We start from the raw sequence: 6,000 nt of genomic DNA on the forward strand, positions 1-6,000 counted from the left end.
AGCAACAATCAAAATCTTATATCTACTACTACTACTTAGATATAATATTCCCCCAGATTGATTGAGATATAATTGACATACAGCATTGTATAAGTTTAAGTATGCAACAAGCTAATTTAATATTCTTATATATTACAAAATGATTACCACCATATTGTTAGCTAACAACCTCTAGCACATCATAGGATTTCCTTTTTGTGGTGAGAATATTTAAGATCTGATCTCTTAGCAACTTTCCAGCATATAATACAGTGCTATTAACTCTAATCACCATGCTGCACATTAGATCCCCAGAACATATTCATCTTATAACTAAAAGTTTGTACTCCTTGGGCTTCCCTGATATCTCAGTTGGTAAAGAATCCACCCACAATGCAGGAGACCCTGGCTTGTCGGGAAGACCCGCTGGAGAAGGGATAGGCTACATACTCCAGAATTCCTGGGCTTCCCTTGTGGCTCAGCTGGTAAAGAATCCACCTGCAATGTGGGAGACCTGGCTTCAATCCCTGGGTTAGGAAGATCCCCTAGAGAAGGGAAAGGCTACCCATTCTATTATTCTGGCCTAGAGAATTCCATGGACTGTATAGTTCATAGGGTTGCAAAATGTCAGACACGACTGAGTGAACTTCACTTTTGTACTCCTTGACCAACATCTCCCCATTTCCATAACCTCCCAGCCCCTGGTAACTACAATAATATTATTATTATATCTAATAATAGGAATCTCAGTAATATGCCACTATATCTGATACATGACTACTATTATATCTAATGTCTAATAATAATATTACTATTTTTCATTCCAATCCCAAAGAAAGGCAATGCCAAAGCATGTTCAAACTACTACACAATTGCACTCATCTCACACACTAGCAAAGTAATGCTCAAAATTCTCCAAGTGAGGCTTCAACAGTACATGTACCATGAACTTCCAGATGTTCAAGTTGGATTTAGAAAAGGCAGAGGAACCAGAGATAAAATTGCCAACATCTGTTGGATCATTGAAAAAGCAACAGAATTCTAGAAAAACATATACATCTGCTTTAATGACTATACCAAAGCCTTTGACTGTGTGGATCACAACAAACTGGAAAATTCTTAGAGATGGGAATACCAGACCACTTTACTTGCCTCCTGAGGAAATCTGTATGCAGGTCAAGAAGCAACAGTTAGAACTGGACATGGAACAACAGACTGGTTCCAAATCAGGAAAGGAGTATGTCAAGGTTGTATATTGTCACCTTGCTTATTTAATTTATATTCAGAATACATCATGCTAAATGCCAGCCTGGTTGAAGCACAAGCTGGAATCAAGATTGCTGGGAGAAATATCAGTAACCTCAGATATGCAGATGACATCACACTTATGGCAGAAAGTGAAGAAGAACTAAAGAGCCTCTTGATGAAAGTGAAAGAGGAGAGTGAAAAAGTTGGCTTAAAACTCAACATTCAGAAAACTAAGATCATTGCATCTGGTCTTATCACTTCATGGCAAATAGATGGGTAAACAGTGGAAATAGTGATGGACTTTATATTTTTGGGCTCCAAAATCAATGCAGATGGTGACTGCAGCCATGAAATAAAAGATGCTTGCTCCTTGGAAGAAAAGCTATGACCAACCTAGACAGCATATTAAAAAGCAGAGACATTTCTTGGCCGACAAAGGTCCATCTAGTAAAAGCTATGGTTTTTACAGTGGTTATGTATGGATGTGAGAGTTGGACTGTAAAGAAAGCTGAGTACCAAAGAATTGATGCTTTTGAATTGTGTTGTCGAAGACTCTTGAGAGTCCCTTGGATTGCAAGGAGATCAAACCTGTCAATCCTAAAGGAAATCAGTTCTGAATATTCATTGGAAGGACTGATGCTGAAGCTGAAGCTCCAATAGTTTGGCCACCTGATGTGAAGAACTGACTCATTGGAAAAGATCCTGATGCTGGGAAAGATCGAAGGCAGGAGGAGAAGGGGACGACAAAGGATGAGATGGTTGGATGGCATCACCGACTCGATGGACATGAGTGTGAGCAAGCTCTGGGAGTTGGTGATGGACAGGGAGGCTTGGCATGGGGCAGTCCATGGGGTTGCATAGTTGGACATGACTGAGCGACTGAATTGAACTGAAACTGATACCTAAAAATAATAGTAACAAAGACTCTTCAGTGTCTCACCAGTAAGTTAGGCTTCTTTCACTTGCAACGAGAAACATTGACTCTTGAGAGATGAAATAATCCTTCAGAAATTGGTGGAATCCTTCAGAAATTGATCCTGGAACCAACTTGATCATTTACTGGGTACAGGATCTGACAGTCAAATATGCTCTTCCAATGATCGCAGGGCTGACAGCTTCCCTTTGGATAGGATGGGAGGATTGGTTGGGCGGGCCTTGGAAATAGGAAGAGGCGGGGCTTCTGCCTCAGCTGTGGAAGGGAGATGAAGGCGGCTGAGGGGTGGGTTTGGGCAATAGAGCCGGGAGAAAAGGCTTCGGATGTCTAAGCTCCAAGCCTTGGGGCTTCCTGGGTGAATATTCGGAATTGGCCCCGCACAGGGAGGGCCAGAAGAGACCAAGGCAAGCGGCAGTCACTCCAAATTGGTCGGTGGTGTTTTTCACAAGCAAGAAAACTTACAAAGGAGGCTTGTCTTGGTGGCCACCCAATGAAGAGATCTCTGCACCCCCCCGCCATAGTTTTCGAAGTTTACATGTATCCCCCCCGCCAGAGGGTCTTTACAACACTGTTCTCAAGGCTGCGTCCTTGAAATGGCTCCTAGTGAAGGAGCAGTGCATTCCAAGGACAGGAGCAGGTGAGGAGACCCCATTCCCTGGGGCCAGCTCTCAGGTCACCCAGCGGTCACGTCTTCTCCATGATCTGGATGCTGAGCTTAAGAAACAGCCTCCCTGCATGGCGGAGCTGGCCACATGAAGCGAAAACAGGGCAGTAACTGAAGACTGCACTCCTTTCCTCAACCTGCCTCGCTTCATTGTACTCCCCATCCCTGGTGGCTCAGAAGGTAAAGCGTCTGCCTACAATGCGGAGACCCGGGTTTGATCCCTGGGTCGGGAAGATCCCCTGGAGAAGGCAGTGCCAACCCACTCCAGTACTCTTGCCTGGAAGACCCCATGGACTGAGAAGCCTGGTAGGCTACAGTCCGTGGGGTCGCAGAGTTGGACACGACTGAGCGACTTCACTTTCACTTTTGTTTCTTTTTTATGCCTGGAGGTTTCTCTTCAGCTTTTAACACCCGGCATCAGCAGAAGCCACCACGTGGCTCCATCAGGGAGCAGAGCAGAATTAAGATGGAGAGGTTGACCCCATAGTATCGTTTGGGCTCCTAAATCCTACTATACCTGAACCTAGATCTACCCCCAGGACTCTTCAGACATAAGAAACAGTGAATTCACTCTTTGCTGAATTGATTCCAGCTGCCTTTTTGTTGCTTTCCAATGGAAAGAGACCTGGCCAATATCACCTCCAAAATCAGCAAGTAAGAGCCAGATGCAAGCTATATGTAAGCATTGGAGAAAATCAATTCAAAGTTGGAAAGGAAAAGGAAATCCCAGGGCTGAGAACTCTGAGCACATGTCCTGGGAATCACTCTGAACCAAGCAAGAGTGTGGACTGCTGGACTGTAGTTGGCAGCCTGGATCCAGGCAAGGCTGGGCCAGGAGGGGAAGGAGGGACTGCAGACTGACAGGAATGGCAACAATATAAATCAAGCCTCCAGGACCGGTATGTGTGTTTCCTTGGAGGAGGATGGAGGTCTCATCAATGCCTGATGGCTGAGAAGGACTCAGCCAGAGTCTGAGGGACCCTGATTGTTCAGGAGTGGTTCGTTTTGTTGGGTGAGGTTCTTGTTGAAAAGATGATGGAAAAGAGAAGTTAAGAAAACTAGGGTCTATTTTCCAGTTGGTTTTTGTACTCGCCACGGTTTCATTTGTTGAGCCCTGCAATGTGCTGGACACTTACTCCTTCCAACCATGCCTGCCATATACAGCTGTTCATATCCACCCCTGCACAACTCCTGGGTGAATGGCATGCTTTGGAATTGTGCAGTGCACAACCTTGCAGCTGTATGGGGCAGTCATGTTTCTAACAAACTGTAAGCTAGGTGGTGGTATATCCCATTTTATTCTTTTTTAATAGGTGGAGTGTAACACGCAGAAGGGGTAGGTGAGTTGTCCAGGATAACATAGGTTGTGTCTGTGTGTGTTAGTTGTTCAGTCATGTCTGACTCTTTGGGATCCCATGGACTGTAGCCCATCAGGCTCCTCTGTCCATGGAATTCTCCAGGCAAGAATATTGGAGTGGGTAGCCATTTCCTTCTACAGGGAATCTTCTGGACCCAGGGACTGAACCCACATCTCCTAGGTCTCCTGCTAGGAGAATCGTTGCAGGCAGATTCTCTATCATCTGAGCTACCAGGTAAGCCCAACTTGGCTTGTGCGTGGGACCAAACCCAGGTCAAGTTTACTTGCCTCCCATTATATCACTTAGCTCTCTGTGAGATAAAATGCTCTTTAGGATAAATTTAGTTGCTTCTCATGTCTCAGACTTCCATGAAGCATAGACCAGTGGAGTCATATTATTCATCTTGATTCCCCCAGTTCTTAGCATGGTACCTGTATCCAGTGGGTGTTTGGCAAGTGCTTGTTGAACTGAACTGGCACCGAATGGAGTAGCAGGACTCCATGAAGAAAACCTCATCCAGGGGGCTGGACAGAGGAAAGTACACTTAAGGGAATGGGTTTTTTTTTTTTTTTTCCTGGCTCCTTATAGAAGTAAATCCAGCAGTATATTAAAAAAAAATAATTTTATTTGTTTATTTGTTTTTGTCTGTGCTGGGTCTTCAGTGCTTCACATGGCCTTTTCTCTAGTTGCAGCGTGGGCTTCTCATTGCAGTGGATTCTCTTGCTGCGGGGCACAGGCTGTGGAGCATGTGGGCTTCAGTAGTTGCGTCTCCCGGGCTCTGCAGCACAAGTTCAGTACTTGTGGGGCATGGGCTTAGTTGCTCTGAGGCATGTGGAATCTTCCCGGCTCAGGGATCAAACCTGTGTTTTCTGCACTGGCAGGTGGATTCTTTACCACTGAACCACCAGGGAAGCCCCAACAGTATGTTTTGAAGTTGATGGTGAAAGGGCTGATTTCTGTAGACAGCTCCACACGCTGAGAACTTTCTTGGAGCTGTCTGGTGTCTTGATGAAGTAGATAGCCAGGCCCACCTGACTGCATAGTGGAGACTTGTTGATCACTGGTATATCTTTCCCTGTTTCTAAAATACAGTAGGGACTCAAAAGTGTGTATAGGGCTGGATTCAAAAAGGATCTTACCTTTGTTGGGAAACGCATCTTTGAGATGCTCAGCTGGGGGCAAATAGGGGCCAGAAATTGCAACTTAACCTGGAGATAGAAAAATCCACTTGTAAGACACTAAAGGAGTTTGCCATTTCTTATTGGAAATGGCCTTGAGGTGGGGCCATGTTTGATCTGTGCGTTGTTTTAAGTAAACTTGAATTAAAAGCAAACATTTAAAAGTTAGAGGAGTTTACGTTAAAAATCCCAATTTTTTTTTTTTTTGTTTGTTTGTTTTGTTCTTAAAAATCAGAGCATGATTGCTGGAGGTCAGAAGCAGCTGCCCCCTTTAGAAGAGCATGAGCTGCCCAGTTCACCACAGTTTCCCCCAGTTCCTATTGTGTTCTGCCCAGACTGCCTCCCTTATTTCTGCTACTAATTGCCCCTTATAGATCTTTGAGTTTGTGATTCTTATTTTGGACTCTAAGCAGCAAGATCTACCATTCTTGGTTTTTATTACAGCTTTTTTTTTTTAATCACTAAAAAAGAAGTCACAGAGATTCATTAGTTTCTCATCTGTTTTTGTAGACAAGGAAACTGAGTCCAAATAGAAGTTAAATCACTTATCTGGGGTCACGTGACAGGGCAGTGTGGTCCTGGAGAGTCTAGTGTCTTTGTCCTTGTGGACCGTGAGAACAGCTTCTACTGCCCTTTTTG

Source organism: Bubalus kerabau, chromosome 23, assembly GCF_029407905.1.
Source record: "Bubalus kerabau isolate K-KA32 ecotype Philippines breed swamp buffalo chromosome 23, PCC_UOA_SB_1v2, whole genome shotgun sequence".
Classification (NCBI taxonomy): domain Eukaryota; kingdom Metazoa; phylum Chordata; class Mammalia; order Artiodactyla; family Bovidae; genus Bubalus; species Bubalus kerabau.